Source organism: Nycticebus coucang, chromosome 11 (genome assembly GCF_027406575.1).
Source record: "Nycticebus coucang isolate mNycCou1 chromosome 11, mNycCou1.pri, whole genome shotgun sequence".
NCBI lineage: Eukaryota > Metazoa > Chordata > Mammalia > Primates > Lorisidae > Nycticebus > Nycticebus coucang.
Window position 1 is genome coordinate 23,628,173 of NC_069790.1, and position 20,545 is coordinate 23,648,717.

General features: G+C 37.4%; 1 protein-coding gene across 3 annotated transcripts in view; it reads right to left on the bottom strand.

The window, feature by feature from the left end:
- The window catches only part of BBS9 (Bardet-Biedl syndrome 9), a 610,039-nt gene that overhangs the window by 108,425 nt on the left and 481,069 nt on the right, over positions 1 to 20,545 (bottom strand). The window lies entirely within an intron of this gene.

Sequence of the window (20,545 nt, forward strand, 5' to 3'; positions counted from 1 at the left end):
GCCAATAACCTGCAGGGACCTGAAAGGGAAAAAAAAGTTCAGGCTGTGTTAGGATAAAATTGGCAGGAGTAGACAAAATTGGCTTTTTTTTTTTCTTCATCCTTTTGAATAATCCCATGGAAAAAAGAACTAAAGCAACAATTGGATAAACATCCAAGACTTCCCATTGGTGTTTTATTTTATTTTAATGTCTTGGTGAATTTTGTGCTCATTAAAAGTAATGAACTGACTGCCCCAGAGCTCAAGGCATCCAACAATCCTCAGACCAGGAACAGCAAGCCCCACCAGCTTGAGGGGTTAGAGCTCAGTTTCAGAAGTCTGCTGTGGATGATCTATTTGGTGATATTTCATGGCTTATTGACATTGGCCCAAAGGGCTTGTTCATAAAATATCATTCAAATGAATACAAGGTATAGCTAAGTGGCCTCCAAATGCCATATGGGGAGAGGGGCTATAGGGGAAAAGTCCTCAGAGTGTTTGGGAGACACTGGAAAAGAGATATAGGTTGGGGAAAGACAGAGCACTGAAAGTCTATGCATGAAAACACTGGGATCACAAGGATTCCTTGCCAGTTGAAAGGGCTTGTGGGAGTTATAAAAGGTAATGACAGTTCACCTCAGGCTCTATAGAGAGTCATGGGAGTTTGAATCAAGACCAGCATTACATAAAGTACATTGCTTACTATGTGCCTAGTTCTGTGTTAATTCCCATTTGCATTCAAAAGAAGTACACATTATTCTTACAGCCCACAAGCTCTTGCAACTTACTGGGAAAAAAAAAACATATATATATTACCAGTTAGTGGGAAGAAACATCACTATAATAATGTCCTAATTGTGCAGAACAGAAAGTAAGTGTGAAAGAAGTTAGCAAAGGGATGGATTACTATGGTCCAGAGTTAATATCCCTGGGGACTCTTTTACTCAAATGGGGCTTGGAACTCATCCCTTTCCCATTACTTCAAGAAGTCCCCTCGAAGAGTTGAAGAGAGGCCACTTTTCCTTAAACCAAAACACCTGGAATCATATGGGTCCCCCCCCCACACACAAACCATGATTACAACTGACTCCTGTTAAAGTCCAAGTTTATACTCTTTTTCTTCCTGCGAATGTTACCAATTAAGCTTCATTGTGGGACCATTGTATGACACAGATGCTTATTGTCAAAAACTCCAAATCATACAAAGATCAAGGTCATAAACACCTACTGAGTGCCATGTATGTATAACATTTTGCAGGAAGCACTGTAGGGAATTCAATGGTGACAGACCTAACCTCCACCTTCAAAGAATTCATAACAGAGAAAGGAAAATAGGTGGAGGAGGTAAATACTGACCTTATAAGGAAGACCTCATGGACCATAAAGGAGCAGCCATTAACAGTATGATTATTATGTTAATGCGACCCTCCAACTACCTGAACATAGCCAGCATTCCAAGCATTCTGCCCTGTGCCTTCAATCTTCATCCTCCACTTGGACATGCTTGGCATTATCTGTCCTTCACAGGTGAGAACACTGAGGCCCACAAATGTAAGGAATTGGCTCACTACTGTACACAGGGCGTGCAACCTGTGCCCAAGCTTAGAAAGGCCTTGGGCTTGGTTGTTGTCTCTGCCTTGAAATTCTGAATAATTTTATTTCTGAGTTTGTGTTTTGAGAGTGAAATTAATGGGACAATGGAGCATGCACATGAGCAGAAGAGTTATGTTCATTCATGTATATAGGTAAAATGCTCTTGTGCTTGCATTTAAAACTGCATTGACAACATAAAAATTAATGGCAAAATTCATGCTAATAATTTAAATTTTAAGTAATTTTAATGAATACTTAAAAAAACAAAGGTAATAAATGTTCAACACTCATTACTCCCTACTATTATCTAGGCTTTTGAGGTTATTTATGCCTACTGTCTCTGCATGTGTGAACCACTTTGCAACTGTCTACTACTGTCCATTTCTTCTCAACTCTGCATTCAGAGACCTCACGTTGGTAGCTTGAAGTCAGCCATAGTGAAAGTATTCACAGCTTGGAAATCAACAAGTACCACAAAGCCAATCTTCCTTCCTTTCCCCTTCTCCTCAGAGAGTCTGTTGCTAAATATTTACCAGCACACCAGTGAAAAGAGGTACCTGAAATCCATCCTAAAGAATAGATATTGGATAAGGGGCTTTAAAAGTGAAGGAAACTTGAGCAAAGTATTAAAGCAGAAAAGTAAAGGCTGCTTGTTAGGAAAAGAGCAGACATTCCAGTTCAAGAACAGTATTTGATGAGACTAAAGAAGTAAGCTGGGTGACTGCTGCAGAAGAACAAGAAAGTCAGGGTGAAGAGCATGCACCCCCAGCTCTGCAGACACTGGGAGCCACTGAGTGTGGGTGTTACTTGGTAGAGGCTGCACTCTACGCAGTGATCTGATCATGATAACATTTGGGGCATTTGCTGGACTTAAGTGAAGCTTTTATGCATGTTCCTCACTATCAAGGGAAAATTCTCACTAAGTATAACAGCACGTCAGTTCATGGATCCATCCAACTTGCTAAATACAGCTGTGATGGAAGAATGACTTCTCAGTGAGACAGCAGCCCAGCCACAGGATCTTTCCTGAGCAAGGCCCAAAATACATCAATCGAGGAGAAGCATTGCTTCTCTTAAGTCTCTGTCTCACTGGATAGATTTCTGTGCCATTGTGGAAAGAGTCTGCTATCCCCAAATGGTCACAGAAATTGGAAAGACATTGGATAAACAATTCCTCATGTAAATTACCCCCAAGGAAAATCTTCCTGACCTACTGGCCAGCATGAAATACTAAACAGATTTCCATGTTCTCAATTTAGTTTTACACGTAACAGCCAAGTTTACTTTATACTCTGTGAGTGCCAAATGAATTTAGCAGAATTAACATAATAAAAAGGGCTGGAAAAACTAGAACCATCAAGATTTAGATCTGTGTAACCAAGGCCTAGAAAATCTCACCACTCACCTGAACTGAGAAATGAAGCCAACCAGCTGGCAGGACTTAAATTTGAGAAAGAGTGATTTTTCAGGGTTCATCAATGACAGAGTAAATGTGTGTTCCCTGGTGTTCAACAGAACTACAGAAAGGGAGGAGTTTAGGAAACAATAAATGCTAACAATTTCAAGCACAATGTGTTGATGGCCTTTGTTTTGCTTTTTCAAATTGAAGGTTTCCAAATAAAATGGAGACCCCAAAGGACATCTCTGTCCAACTACCATATCAATTGATGCCAAAGTAATGAGGCGGAGGCCCAGGGAGCTGCTTGGAGGAAAACACTCAACCCATAAAGTGAGTGTGAAATTAATCCCAAATACTTCCAGCTGCCAAGATAGGCTCTAAAATTGGTTACAGGAAAGCAGCAGCAGCAAGGCAGAGTAGACATGACTCATACTATGTGAACATGCACATGTCCAATTTCTTCACCTAACCTTACCATTGACTCTGCCTCCAAATCTCATGTGTGGCACATAAAACCCCCTACTTTGCTGTTTAGTTATCATTTAGTGAGGCCTGACCATGGGCCAGGCACTGTGCACAGGGCTGTTATAGCCAGATTATCATCTGGTCCTCATGACAACCCTCTGAGAGAGGATTTGTTGAGCCCTTGTGTCCCCACTTCCTGCTGAGCAAACAGGAGTTTAGATTAAGGACATTGCCTATGGTTATGAATGAGGGCAGAGAAGAGCCAGAGCCAGGATTCCAATCTTGTTCTGCCCTAATACACAAATGTACACAAGCAGGCCCGTAAAAAAAAACCAGTGGATTTTTATGTTGATAATTAAGCAAAGCTACCAAGGAAAAACACTACTAATATATTATGTCCATAATAGGCATATACAGTATATACATCAGTTACACTTTCCTATTTTTGGAGCTTTTAGTATAAGGTTGACTTAAATTGGCTGATTTCTGCCCAAAGTTGGTTGATACTACCCAAAATTACAGTATAAAGAAAATTAGTTCATAATTTATAAGGATGGGAAGTGAGCATACTGAGGTTTCTCTCTCTCTCTCTCTCTCTCTCTTTTTTTAATATAGACAGAGTCTTACTTTGTCATCCTCGGTAGAGTGCCATGGCGTCACAGCTCACAGCAACATCCAACTCCTGGGCTTAGGTGATTCTCTTGTCTCAGCCTCCCAAGTAGTTGGCACTACAGGTGCCCACCACAATGCCCGGCTACTGTTTGTTGCAGTTTGGCTGGGGCCAGGTTTGAACCCACCACCCTCGGTATATGGGGCCAACACCCTACTCACTGAGCCACAGGCACCGTCCAAGTGTTTTTTTTTTTTCTCTTAAGAGAATTTTATTATGTTTGAGATAGCTCAAAATATGAAAATTTTATAAAACAGCTATTTTCTAGGCCTGCTCCTTTAATGAAGCTATTTTTTAAAATATGATTAGTTTGATATCAAAATGCGATAAAGGATGATTCATTTATTTTCTATAAATGTCACATAACAATGTTTTCAGTGGTCCGATGTTCTATGTTAACTGTCAACATACATGGAGAGCTTTATATTATAGGATCCAGGCACTATGCTAACCCTTTTACAGGGATTATCTCATTGAATTCTCATATCAGTTCTATGAAGCAGACACTATTATTGCTCCCATTTTAAAAATGAGGAAAGAGAATTATAGAAAGGGTCAAACAGTAAGCAACAGAGCCAGAATTCATAGCCAAGCAATCTGACCCAAGAAACATCATCATGAAGTACGGCCTGCATTAATTTTCTGACTGCACATCAGTCTCATCATAGTCAATATGTGGAACAAATTCTATCAGGAGCTCCCGATGGGAGGTTTCAGCTTTGCTGACCTTCCAATACCCCATATGAATTAAGATAGGTTTATTTTAATAAAAGGCCAACATGGACAAATGAATTAAAATGGAGTTCCTATGATAGGGATAAATTTCTACCTACCCTAGGGAAGAATGCAATAGGCTGTGCTGAAATAGGCAAGGTCCTGGGAGCCAAAGAGACAGGGTTTCAATTATAAATCTGGCTTTGCCACCAAGTAGATTTATGTCAGGGTTCAATTTACCTCTCTTTTCTGTCCTCTGGTTTCATCATCTCTAAAATGTGAGAAACTCGATCTCTAACATCCAACATAGTGGCAAGTGTCCAATTCAAAAACTTTTTTTTTTGGTGAAGAATGAGAAGTTGTTATTTAATGGGTACATAGTTTATACTGGTGATGAGAACATTTTGCATACACATAACGGTGATGGCTATACAACATTGTGACTATTCCAGTGCCACTGAATTGTACACTTAACAATTCTTAACAGTTGCATACCAATGTGTGTGTGTGGATGGTGGGGGGGAGGGGGCGCAGGAAGAGCAATTCAAAAAATTTTAAATTACTTTTTAGTGACTTGTTTTTAACTATCCATGCTACTTCTTCCCCTCTATTTGCATACACACTAGGCTTCTTGTTTAATGTTCATTGACTTGGAGCTTTCATCTACAAATAACAGTATGAATGTTTTTATTTCACTAATTCCTAGGATTATGAGAATTAAATGAGAGGTGTAAAAAGATGGACAATAACAAGTGTTGAGAAGGTTGTGGAGAAATTGGAATCCTCTCACATTGCTGGTGGGAATGTAATAGAGTGCACAGCTGCTTTAGAAAACAGTCTGGCAGTTCCTTAGAGTTACCAGATGACCCAGTAATTCCACTTCTGGGTATGTGCCCCAGTGATATGAACATTTATTTCCACTTAAAAACTTGTTCATGAATATTCATAGTAGCATTATCCATAATAACCAAGAAAAAGGCAAATCTCAAATATCCACCAATCTACGAATGGATAAACAAAATATCGCATATCTATATAATGGAATATTATTCATATATAAAAAGAAATGAGGCACTTATACCTGCTACAATATGGATGAATCTCAAAAATTTTATGCTAAAAAGAAGCCCAACACAAAACCCCATATTATTTCCCAATGCCTAGAATAGACAAATCTATAAACACAAAAAGTAGATAAGTAGTTGTTTAGGGCTGTAAGTGGGTGGTGCATAGGAGGGGATAGGAAGTGACTGCTAATGGAAGTGCGGTTTTTTTGGGGAAATGAAATGTTTTAAGATTGTGGTAGGGCAGCACACTTGTGAATTTAATAAAAATAAGTGAATTATATAAATTGGTGAATTGTATAGATGTAAATTATATCTGAATAAAGCTGTGAAAATAATAAGAGAATAAAAGTAATATGAAAGTATAATTCATATAAGGCAGGTCAATAAATATAAAAAAGCCCCGTAGGCAAAAATTTTGATAAATTAATGGCTATATCATATTGCAACTGGGTCTTACTGACCTTAAGAATGATGGAATAACACGTGACTTTGGAGTCAATGAGATCTAAATATGAGCAGTAGTAATGCTACTTACTTGCTGTGTGACTGTTGGCTAGTTATTTAGTTTTCTCACCTGCATAATAATATTTAATAAAAGCTAATTACTACCCCTTCTACTCATTTTTAATTTGTTTGGCTCTTGGTTATTATTTCTTAATATTCCCCATAGTTTGGGGTTCATTTCAGTTTAGTAACATCAGGCAAATTCTCCTTTTTCTATTAGATTATAAACAATAATGAAAAAGGAAGACCCTTCTGCTGGGCTTGTCAGCACACTACCAACTACCACCTCCCCAAATTAGACAAGACACCTCCTCTTTGTTCCCTGATTCTTACTCTGTGGTCTCTTAACGAGACAATGCTCATTTTGTAGCCAAGTTTAATCAAGTTTCAAAGTAAAATGCCATAAGACCCTTCATCAAATATATTACTAAAACCTACACAAGTTATACATTTTGGTGTCCTTTTATCCACTCCTTTAACAATTCTATTAAATCATCCACACAGGACTTTGCCTCATATGACTTGTTCTCTAGAAATTCTCTAAGGCTTGTTACTCAGGGAGCTTGTCATTGTTTATTTTCTTTTGTATCTTGCTGAAAATGCTAGAGAAAGTTTGGTGATTAAATAAATTTTTTCTAAAGTACAATATGAAAAAGGAGAGGGAAGGAAAAGTCATACTAAAAATTCCCAGAAAATTCCAGTGTAAAAAGAGTTTAATTGATAAGACCCCACCCCAAAATACCTACAAATTTCTAGTACACATTGGGTTTCCCATAAATGCTGGATGAATTCCTGAACCTCAAACCTGATGCATCTAAAAATACTGTACAATTAAGAGTCATACCAAAACTGCCTCTTTAATCCTAGACACATTGAATTGGGCACTCTCAGGCTCCCAATTTGAATAGAACCCAAGTGATATCACATGGAAACAAAAGATCTGCCTCAATATATCTGTCATCTACTTAAAAAAAAAAACCTGCTCCAGTTCACCTGTAGCCAGAGCTGCCTAACACCAAGCTATAGACAGCTTGGAGGGGCGGCGCCTATGGCTCAAAGGGGTAGGGCGCCAGCTCCATATGCCAGAGGTGGTGGGTTCAAACCCAGCCCCGGCAAAAAAAAAAAAAAAAAAAAAGAAAGAAAGAAACAGCATGGAGATGGTTTAAAGGCCAGACAAACATGTAAGGAGTGGCAAGCTTAAAACTAATTTATTACATACGTGCATTCAGTTGTTGACATTTTGGCTAGATAAAAGAGAAGCCTGGGGGTTTTACTTTGAAGGCACAGGACAAATCTAATTCTTGGCTATTTTTGTTACCATATTATTTTTTATAAATAGGGTAGTAGACTGGATTATGTTCTATTGTACTTTATATGACAAGAAAACCTGAGATTTCCCTCAGGTTTAGTATGCATTTAGCTTAAATGTTTAAACCAAACCAGAATTTGAATACATTGTTAGTTACTGCACCACTTGGGGTAGCTATTAAGACAATAAGAAAAGTATACCCATTCAGTAAAAAAAATTCAGTCACAAAAATTATTTGTCTTCGTAAAAAGAGACCCACTAATTGGCTAAACCACCTGATGCTTTGGAACACCAAGGTATAATCATGTGACTCTTGGACGTCACAATGATTTTTCTGATCTAGGGTTATAGTTTTCCTTGATACTTAACCACACTTGCAAAATGCCTTGAGAATTCTCATAAAACTGGTTTTAGAAAAACAAATTATTCCTGAGAAATTATTTTATACTATATACTACAGAAGTCTTTTTTTCTTTTTAAATGTTTGCCCAGAAGAATATAAAAGGTAGGCAGAGCTGGAATATAGACTTTGGCTGGGACTTTTAAAATATATATCATTAATACATAAAAAGGTTAAACGAGAGAAACAATAAATCATTTACAAGTGACACAGAGACAAATTTTGCTATTTCTGCAAAGTTTATTCACCAAATAGACATGTAACTTAATCAGATGAAAGGAAACTAACTCTAATGCTTGGCTAATATAAAGCTAAAAATATAGCTGATCTCAAGCCTGATTACTATTTTTACCTATTTTTCCCCCTGGCTGACCATATTTTTACCCCTTTCCATAAAATTATCTACCTATAGCCAAGTGAAACCCAAATTTAAAAAAATAATAATTAGTGGAATCAAGTTGTAAAAAGAAGAATGAATGTTCTCTGGACTAAGGTTACTCATTGAACAGATCTCTATTATAGCTGGAATCTATGGTTGGCAATGTCAGAGCTCATTTTACAAGCCCTGTAGAATGCCACAGTTACCACTCTCCAAAAACAACATCCATGAGGTCTGATTTGAATAGCTTCTAAGTTTAGAATGTTTCAGGCCACATTCTTACATGCAGACATGTCAGTAATTATATAGCCACCCACACAGACTTGAGTGCCATCTCCAATGAAGGGAAATGATGGATAGATGGGCATTTGGCTGGGTGCCTGTCCTAAGAGCATTCTTTCAGCTAAGGCAACAAGTGCTAAGACACATTATTACATGACATCAATTAGAGCATGATGATGATTCACTCAAAAAAGGCAAAAAGGGGAGCCTGGAGACTCCAGCAGCACTGGTAATGCTATTGATCATTTTCTTGGTTCCCGAATTTAAGAGGTAAAAGTCTAACGTCTAGTTTTGCAGAAGGTTTGTTTTCTTTTGGACATTTGTGGATTTTATATGTTTTTGCTTTTTTAGATAAAATAGTAGTTATACCATGACTATCTGATGGTTCTCTGACAAGACATGTACAGGCGTATATGAATCAGGCCACATGGAAATAATACAAAAGGCAATGCATAGAGCTGCCTGGTTTCATATGGAGTGGAGCTAGGGCAAACTGCAGGTTATTTCTACAATAATAGGCTTTTGGAACATTATAATTGGAAGTGGCCTTGCTGAAGATATATTATGCCTGATTTCTACTGTGCTGTAAACTCCTCCAGGCCAGAGACTGTTTTATTGTTTGCTGTACCCTCCCACAGTCTCTGGCTCACAGCAGGCATTCAATGCATGTTTGTAGTACTGGAGAAAATTAAAAATTCTGATGACTCAGTAGCTTAAGAGTAACCGTTAAGATGGTAATTTATAGGAGCACTACTTGGGCAAGGGAAGTCCATCCCTAAATTCCAGGTGAATAAGACCAAGGCCTACCATTTTAGAAAAGTATTTGTAGGCTATGTTATTTATTGGGTCTACCATAGGTTATAAATAACTGGACTCTAAATTCATATCTTCCACATGCAATGCATTACAATGAATTTCTACATTCATTCAAGTCTTTATTGCTAACTTTATGTTGCAAGTGATATAAAGTCTATAACTTAACTTTAAAATACATCATCATAGACAGGGTCATATGATGTGAGCATGTAAGTCAGTTTATACTCTAGAGCAGATTTTCTCAATCTCCTCATTAAAGACATTTGGGGCCAGATAATTCTTTGTTCTGGGGAATTTAGCAGCATACCTCATGCTACATAATAGATGCCAACAGTTGTGACAACTAAAAATGTCTCCAGACATTGCCAAATGTCTTCTGTGCAGGGGGCGGGGGGGAACCACCCTGGCTAAGATCCACTGTCCAGAGTCAGTGAGTTTGTGTTCAGAACAGCGAGGCTCCTCATCAGAAGCAAAGCACACAAGCCAGAGACAGCTACCACAAACACTTAGGCTACTTCTGTCTCCATCAATACTAGAGAATTTCTAATTAACACAATGAATGTCGAAAATAGGTTTTGGTTGATGACATCACAAACTTGATAATTGGTGCTATGGATATTGGAAATGAGTTTATTGGCAAAATTATTAGTATTAAATATATATGGATGAGCTGAATATTTTTATACTCATAATTTCCTTTGCTTGAATAGGGTATATGACTCTAGCAAGACACTAAAGTGATGAAGTCCAAGACCTAAGCCCAATGATTCTCTGTCTTGCCTTTGGGGAAGATTTCTAGCTACCTGATGCCCCCTATTTGGGAAAAGGAATCCTGCCTTTAATTATTGTCCAATCTGTCTCAAATGAACCTTTCTAGAAAGATGGTCTAGTACCTAAAAGATAGCTGGGCCTATCTTAGCCTATAGTATAGGCTGTATGAATTGTTCCACACTTATGTTTATTTAATAACTGTCTTTGTGTATGACAAAATTTGACATGTGACTTCCATTTCAGCTAGGGAGAGAGGTCATAGAGAGGCAGCTCATTCTCATCTATTGCAAGCTTTTTGATGGCTCTCATTACTTACGGAAAAGAATTTAAGAGTATGCATGACCAAATTGGCAAAGGTAGTATGCAACATCGAGTGTGTGCTAAGTGATGGAGAGACATGTGATTTAAGAGCTGCCTGCAAAGAACAATCTAACAAGAAAAACAAATGTATTAACAAAAACAACAGCGGCTACTTGTATATTTAATATGTGCCAGGTGCAGTCTTGAGAACTCCATGTATATTATTCCTAAACCTTTAAAAACCCCTCTAGATAATTATTTTTGACTGATGAAGAAAACAAAATTCAAAGAGATTAAAACAAGTTGGTCAGAATCACTCAGCAATGCCAAGATTTAAACCAGGTCCATATAAAACCTACAAAGCCCAAGCATTTCCCAGTGTGCCACATCATATCCTTAGGTACACACGCCTCTACCTACCTACCTGTCTACCTATCTACTTACCTATGCTAGATGATAAGTGCTGTACAAATGACTACCAGGTTAAGTGAATATGACAAATACCTATAAAAGAATCCTCCCCAGAAAGTGACTTCCTGGGGATAAAGGGCCCGCATATTCTTCTGTGTGTCTCTCTTTTAAGTAAACCCACATTTGTTTTTTTTTTTTTCTTCAAATACATTCTTGGTTTTTTTTTTAACTCTTTTTTATTTATTTATTTATTTTTTATTAAATCATAGCTGTGTACATTAGTATGATAATGGGGCACCATACACTTGGTTCATAGACCATTTGACACATTTTCATCACACTAGTTAACATAGCCTTCGTGGCATTTTCTTATTTTGCTAAGACCTTTACATTCCACTTTTATTAGGATTCACATATTCCCTTGTAAGATGCACCACAAGTGTAATCCCCCCCTCCCTCCACCTACTTCCCTCCTCCCCCCCCCCCTTTCCCCCTCTTCCCTATTCTTAGGTTGTAACTGGGTTATAGCTTTCATGTGAAGGTCCTACATTAGTTTCATACTAAGGGTGAGTACATTGGGTACTTTTTCTTCCATTCTTGAGACACTTTACTAAGAAGAATATGTTCCAGCTCCATCCATGTAAACACGAAAGAGGTAAAGTCTCCATCTTTTTTTAAGGCTGCATAATATTCCATGGTGTACATATACCACAATTTATTAATCCATTCGTGGGTCGATGGGCACTTGGGCTTTTTCCATGACTTAGCAATTATGAATAGGGCTGCAATAAATATTCTAATACAAATATCTTTGTTATGATGTGATTTTTGGTCTTCTGGGTATATGCCCCAGTAGAGGGATTACAGGATTGAATGGCAGATCTATTTTTAGATCTCTAAGTGTTCTCCATATCTCTTTCCAAAAGGAATGTATTAATTTGCATTCCCACCAGCAGTGCAAAAGTGTTCCCTTTTCTCCACATCCACACCAACATCTCTGGTCTTGGGATTTTGTGATGTAAGTCAGTCTCACTGGAGTTAGATGGTATCTCGAAGTAGTTTTGATTTGCATTTCTCTGATGATTAAAGATGATGAGCATTTTTTCATATGTCTGAAGGCCGCGTGCCTGTCTTCTTCAGAGAGTTTCTCTTCAAGTCCCTTGCCCAGCCTGCGATGGGATCCCTTGTTCTTTTCTTGCTAATGCGTTTGAGTTCTCTGTGGATTCTGGTTATTAAACCTTTGTCGGAGACATAACCTTCAAATATCTTTTCCCATTCTGAGGGCTGTTTGCTTGCTTTACTTACTGTGTTCTTGGCTGTGCAGAAGCTTTTTAGTTTGATCAAGTCCCAATAGTGTATTTTTGAAGCAGCTTCAATTGCCCGGGGGGTCCTTCTCATGAAAAACTCGCCCAACCCAATTTCTTCAAGGGTTTTCCCTGCACTCTCTTCTAGTATTTTTATAGTTTCACGTCTTAGGTTTAAATCTTTAATCCAGTGAAAGTCTATCTTGGTTAATGGTGAGAGGTGTGGGTCCAGTTTCAGTCTTCTACAGGTTGCCAGCCAGTTCACCCAGCACCATTTGTTAAATAGGGAATCTTTTCCCCATTGAATGTTTTTAATTGGCTTGTCAAAGATTAAATAACGGTAATTAGCTGGATTCATCTCTTGGTTCTCTATCCTGATCCAGACATCTACTTCTCTGTTTTTGTGCCAGTACCATGCTGTTTTGATCACTATCGATTTGTAGTATAGTCTAAGGTCTAGTAGCGTGATTCCTCCTGCTTTGTTTTTATTTTTGAGTAATGTCTTGGTAGTCTACGGCCATACCACCCTGAACGCGCCCGATCTCGTCTGATCTCGGAAGCTAAGCAGGGTCGGGCCTGGTTAGTACTTGGATGGGAGAGTAATGTCTTGGCTATTCGAGGTTTTTTCTGATTCCATATAAAACGAAGTATTGTTTTTTTCAAGGTCTTTAAAGTATGACAATGGAGCCTTAATGGGGATTGCGTTGAAATTATATATTGCTTTGGGTAGTATGGACATTTTAACAATGTTGATTCTTCCCAACCATGAGCATGGTATATTTTTCCATTTGTTAACATTCTCAGCTATCTCTTTTCTTAGAGTTTCATAGTTCTCTTTATATAGATCTTTCACGTCCTTTGTTAGATAAACTCCCAAGTATTTCATCTTCTTTGGCACTACTGTGAATGGGATAGAGTCCTTAATTGTTTTTTTCAACTTGACTATTGTTGGTATATATAAAGGCTACCAATTTATGAATGTTGATTTTGTAACCTGAGACGCTGCTGTATTCCTTGATCACTTCTAAGAGTTTTGTAGTAGAGTCCCTAGTATTTTCCAGATATACAATCATATCATCTGCGAAGAGCGAAAGTTTGATCTCTTCTGACCCTATGTGGATATCCTTGATCGCCTTTTCTTCCCTAATTGCGGTGGGTAAAACTTCCATTTCAATGTTAAAAAGCAATGGAGACAATGGGCAGCCTTGTCTGGTTCCAGATCTGAGTGGAAATGATTCCAGTTTAACTCCATTCAATATGATATTGGCTGTGGGTTTGCTGTAGATGGCCTCTATGAGTTTAAGAAATGTCCCTTCTATACCAATTTTCTTAAGTGTTCTGATCATGAAGAGATGTTGGATATTATCAAAAGCTTTTTCTGCATCGATTGAGAGAATCTTATGGTCTTTGTTTTTTAATTTGTTTATGTGCTGAATTACATTTATAGATTTACGTATACTGAACCAGCCTTGAGACCCTGGGATAAAACCGACTTGGTCATGATGTATGATTTGTTTGATATGTTGCTGGATTCTGTTAGAATCTTGTTGAATATTTTTGCATCTATATTCATTAGTGATATTGGTCTATAATTTTCTTTTCTTGTTGGGTCTTTTCCTGGTTTGGGGATCAGGGTGATGTTTGCTTCATAGAACGTGTTGGGTAGTCTTCCTTCTTTTTCTACCTTTTGGGACAGGTTGAGTAATATAGGTACTAATTCATCTTTAAAGGTAAACCCACATTTGAATGTTTGAATGCCTTTGGTTCAGAAAAACATTTGAGTATTGCACATTCTTATTGTTTTACATCTACATCTGTTACTTGCCTGGCTTTGTAATCATCTGAGTTTGTAACCCTGCAATAATCATAAATTTCAACTAAAAAAAACTACAAGGGGCATGGAAAAGCAGAGATCATCCTCATTACAAATGATTAAACCAAATATGAGCTCTGGAGGTTTAACCCTACAAGGGCCCTTTGGCCTCTTTAGCTTCAGCTTTCTCCTCTGTAAAATAGAAGTACATGGCATGAAGACTAAATGTGAAATAACATAAAATGTGTTTGTCATGGTGCCTTACACGTAGTAAGCATGAAATAAAGATTGGCATTATTATTGTTGTTCATTATTCTCTGGCTAAAAATCCAATCAACAAATTCTTTAATATAAGATATTAAAGATATTGGGGTGGCGCCTGTGGCTCAAAGGGGTAGGGCGCCAGCCCCATATACCGGAGGTGGCGGGTTCAAACCCAGCCCCGGCCAAAAAAAAACTGCAAAAAAAAAAAAAAAAAAAGATATTAAAGATATCAAACAAGATAAAAACAAAAAGTGTCATACATCTGAAGATAGTAATAAAACCCCCCTTTTGACTTTACATCTCTAGTTTACACAATAATTTCAATATCACTTCATGAGACTCATTTTGGTTACAAGATATATACATTGTTTACCAAAGTATATAGCATAATCTTTCTTTTAATTGCAGGTTATTGTGAGGATACAAACAACCAGGTCCCAATTTTTGAATTTGTTAGGTAGAGTCCCTCTTGTAGTTGTGTCCCGCACCTCTAAGGGGTGCCATACATCCCTACCTGAGACCTTTATGTGGGAGCACACTAAATACAGCATAATCTTCACACCTTACTCTCTCAGTACGCTCTGTATCTTTCCTTCCTATTATATTCATCACATTACTTGTATTGTAATATAAAGTATTGCTTGATTAAAACATTTTAATTCCGACGGTAGAGGCTATAACTTGTCTTATTTACTACTATATATATCCAGTATGTAGTATAGGGACTAATACATAGTAATACAAATATCTGTTCAATTGAACTGCATTAAATCCCATCTGGCACGTAATAGAGTAGCATATTGGCTTAATATTATGATCAGAAGATTCTTTCAGAAGTAGAACTCGTGTGTAGAATACCACTTGTGAAGCACAGCAAACAGTGTATTTCCTTAATGCCATAATGTTCTTTGCTTGTTAGGTGTTCTGCCTCACCACTACCACCACGCCAACCCCAAATCAGAATGTATCTTATCATTTCTGTGTGCATTTAATGTACTAGTTTTACTTTTCATCTTCAAAAGTGATCAAATCAAAATGTGCCTTAAAATTAACACCTTAGAATCCATTACGTTTATTTTTTCTTAGTATTTTGTTTGAAGTTACTCTTCCCAATGCTTTCATCCAGTTTATAAAAAATAACTGTTATAAGAGTACTCCCTGCTTACCCCTTGTGGGGCATTCTCTCCAACTTTCACAACAATCTCCTCATCCCATACTTTCTAGTGAGACCACGCTAGGCCAAGAATGAGTTCTGCCACAGGGTTCTCCCAACTGAATTCCGTGGTAGGGTTATTAGAACTACTTTAGCCATGATGAAACTGAGGCTCTGAATGGTTTAAGGCACTAAACCATAAACATGCAGTCAGATTCAGACCCAGGCCTGACTAGCCTACAAAGTCCATGTTTCACTGTTCACACTGCTTCAGCAGAACTCCATGGAGCTAGAAAATTCACTTCTGCAAATGTTTATTTATTTTTAAATTTAATTTTGCTTTCTCACAATTTTAATAAAACTAGGTGTTACAAGAAGATAATAAAGCATATTTCTTATGAATGGAGAGTAAGATTGATTTATCCCAAGAAAAACCAAAATATATGTGTGTTCGATCTATTCAACAAATATCAATTTAGTACTCAATTGTTAGGTGCTGCATGGACCTTAAGCCTTAGCAGAGGAAGAGATGTGGCTCAGTGAGCAATTGAAATTGGACTTAAATCAATAAACATTTGTGAGAGAGCAAGATTTTACACAGTTACAAAATAAGTTTTAATAACTATTTTGAAGTGATCTTGAATTATACAACTGGACAAAAGATAGTAGCTATATTGTGTATAATCTTAATACAGACTAGAATTAAATGAAAAAACTAAACAATTTTGGTTCTGGCATCAATAGTGTGAAGTTTCTTTGTTAAAACACATACACACACACACAAATTCAAAATGGGCAGAAAAACAAAAAGGAAAAAGAAAAAAGAATGAGGTTTTTGGTTTTTTTTGCTATTGTTTTTTGAAACAGAATCTCACTTTATTGCTGTGGTGTCACAGCTCACAGCAACCTCAAACTCTTGGGCTCAAGCAATTCTCTTGTCTTAGCTTCCTGAGGAGCTGGGAATATTGGCTCCTGTCACAACACCTGGCTATTCTTTTTTTTTTTTTTTAAGAAACAAGGTCTCGCTCTGGTTCAGGCTGGTTTTGAACCTGTGAGGCTCAGGCAATCCATCACCTTGGCCTCCCAGAGTGCTAGGATTATAGGCGTGAGCCACTTTAACACAGCAAAGGAAAAAAAATCTATAAACACAAGTAAGTAAAAGCAGTATGTATAAAACTGAGATCTTTTCTTGAAATGCCCAAATTTGGATTTGACTAGACAAGAGGCCCCTCAAAATGCATTTATTTCTTCCTTCTAATAAGCTGAAATAGAGGATGTGAGGATGAGAACATCTGATAAGAGAGGTATGAGTTACCAGCAAGTTTTAAAAATAACTCACTTTCCAGTTTACTTAACTAAATGAAACAGGTGTCACAGTTTAAATTGGAATCCTCTAATAGAGGCCACTTACTAGAAATCTGAATCCATTTTCAGAGAATAACAAAAGAAAAGATTATTATCATACTAGTAATTGATTCACACAGTCACTTTTTGTTTAAATTCTTGGTATTAATATCCAAAACTGTGGTAAAAAACTAAACTTGGATAAAATAACAAGTATCACACAAACCATCCAGAGAAGAAATGTTAAATCTGGGAATAGAATGCCATTTTGGAACTTCAGGCATTCCTGACTGACAAGAAAGATCAGACCAGCATGTGAAACTTCAGGAAATAGTTCTTTGCTTCATTTCTCTAGAGTGTTATCCTACAGCCATCACTTTAATTCCCCTAAGAACACCTTAGAAAATAGTGTTGAGCAATCTTCAGAGAAGTTATTATTTGATGATTAAAAACAGTATTATGAAAGATGATACAGGTTATTGGAATGTCAGAAATCCATTTGGGCAGGACCTGAGAATGATGAGCTGAGCATCTTAATTTACTGATGTTCAGTATATTTAGACTGTTTCTCTGGTTTTATAACAACTATTTCCTGAACAGTGGCAGGAGCATTAGAAAGGTCTTGGTCAGGCAGTGCCTGTGGCTCAAAGGAGTAGGGCTCTAACCCTATATGCCAGAGGTGCTGAGTTCAAACCCAACCTGGCCAGAAACTGCAAAAAAAAAAAAAAGAAAGAAAGAAAAAGAAAGGTCTTGGTCATCAACATTACTGTGATAAGTTATTAAACATCCAAGTTTTCCTTCAATTTACTGGAGAAAACTCAATGTCAATTTTAGCAACAAGAAGTTAAGCTCAGATTCTCTTTTTTTTTTTGCAGTTTTTGGCCAGGACCGGGTTTGAACCCACCACCTCCGGTATATAGGGCCAGTGCCCCACTCCTTTGAGCCACAGGTGCCGCCCTCAGATTCTTTTTTTATAAAAGCCAAATATCTACTAGCTGATTATTCTCCCAGTTAAATTTAATTTCTTTCAAGAAGAGAGATTTTACTAGGAATATCCACCAACAAAGTTTTCCATAATATTCTACACCAATGGTTTTTTAAAAATTGTCATTATAGAAATTCCAAGTCGTTATTTTGATTTTAAAAAGTCTTTCCTGGGGGCGGCGCCTGTGGCTCAGTCAGTAGGGCGCCGGCCCCATATACCGAGGGTGGTGGGTTCAAACCCGGCCCCGGCCAAACTGCAACCAAAAAATAGCTGGGCGTTGTGGCAGGCGCCTGTGGTCCCAGCTACTCGGGAGGCTGAGGCAAGAGAATCGCTTAAGCCCAGGAGTTGGAGGTTGCTGTGAGCTGTGTGAGGCCACGGCACTCTACCGAGGGCCATAAAGTGAGACTCTGTCTCTACAAAAAAAAAACAAAAAACAAAAAAAGTCTCTCCTGAATGTTACCTGGTATGTGAGCTACATACACCACTTGCATCTGTTATCTATCACCAGTGATATTCTGCTAAAAACCAAGTAAACCCTATTTTCTAATATAAGAACTACTTTTCTAGAAGTCTGGTGAATTCTTTTCCTCTGGAGATACATAAGCTCTAAAATCAATGAGACTGATTAGATGAGTTGGGCAATCACAGAATCAGAATTTTAGAGCTAAGTCATAAGGTATTTACTGCATTATATTATCGTGATTTATTTATATCTATCTCTATTTCCTAAACTATATGTTCTTTGAGAATAAGAACAATGTTCTTACTTACAGCTCATTCTAAATGAGACACTAATCTAGACACTAAATATTCTATATGTTCATCTGAATTCAAGGATTGAATCTTTAAAGGCCTTCAAAACCATCTAATCCAAGCCCCTTAATTTTTTATGTTAAAAAAAATGTTCTAATGATCAGAGAGGGTTGGTGACTTGCCTAAAATCACAAAGGAGGTTTGTACTAGAACCAAGGCAAACTTCTCACATCCATATCCTCCTATAAGGATTTTTACCTAAGCTATCTCATTAAATATTCACATCAACTTAATCAATGAAGTAGGGAGTTCCCATTTTATGGGGAAAGAAATGCAAAATGCGAAGATCACATGGAAGGATAAAAAGGGTATTGAACTCAGAACTTCAGGCCTGAGCTTTGGTTCCTATGGCATGGAGGACTTAAAACATGCAAGCAGATGGATGGCAAAGAAGAAAAGGGAAACAGACGCAGCATAGAAAGAAATCGATATTGGAGGCACAGATGTAGTTGGCTAGAGAGAAAAGGAGAACTTGAAGCTGGTAGTAGTAAGATTAGTAGTAAGATGAGAGCATAGTCTGGCTGTTTTGATTTTCTATTTTCCCATAAACTTAGTAATTTTCTTCACTGTCACAGTTTTATAATTTGCAAATCTCATTTCATGTATAATTTACAGTCCACTGCATCTCTGACATTGATCACTAAGCTATGGCACTGGGATATCAAGTAGAAATGTTACCTTTATATTAAAAAGGATGAGAGGGGCAAGAGGAAAGAGAGCCCCGAGCCTCAACTCTTAACATTTCTCAAATTGGGCATAAGGCATTCCCTGAAGGTTGGGAATAACAGTTCAGAAAGGGCAGAGACCCAGACATATCTCCTAACCATTCTCACCAGAGTTACTGGGATGAAAGGGCCCAAGATGTGGATATGGGATAAATGAGAGAAAGAAAAGGCTCAGATCTTCTTTTTCCTTTCTTCCTTCCTTCCTTCCTCTCTCTTTCTTTCTTTCTCACTCTCTCTTTCCTTCCTTCCTTTCTCTCTCTCTCTCCTCTTCCTTCCTTCCTTCCTTCCTTTCTTTCTTCTCTCTCTTATTGTTGGAGATTCACTGAGGGTACAAGAAACCCCAGATCTCTTTCTTTAGCAGCAAAAACCTTTCTAAAGGTTGCTTGATGTGGGGACAAAGAGCATAATCTTTTAACTCAACAGTGGGGAGTGTGAGTTTTCCCATTCTACTTTTCTAGACAATTCTCTAATTGCATTTTTATAATGTAAAAAGTGGCAAAGTAACACTAACTCGCCTCACAGAATTATTGTAAAACCCAATTAAAATGGTGTATGTGATGAATTCTAGTAAATCCTAGATACAATATAAATGTTAGTTATCATTATACCAGAAGCATAAGGAATTTGCTATCTCTAAGCATTCTTAATTAGTATTCTCAAAATTGAGGCCTACTGTTCAACTAATTTACAAGAAAAGAGTATAAAAATCATAGGCTTATCTGGAAAAAAAAAAAAAAACCCTGTAGCATCTAGAACAAATTACAATTTAAGAAATGGAGAAACCAATGAATTACAATGAATCCTAGGCTTATATCTTTAAACAAAGAATGCTATGTAAGAGCAAATATTTGCCAGTTTATACAGGATAGAGGGAAAATTCAGTAGTCACAAGGTAAGGATTAAAGGATTTCCAATATCAAAAAATTTTACAAAAATAACTTCTGCTTCTAGTGACACTGGTATTGAATTTCAATTTATAAAATAAAACATAGTCATTGGCTCGGAATATGCAAATGATGAAGATATAGGGTAAGACACCACCTAACAAATCACAAACTCAACTTGTGCTTAATAAAAGGCATCAT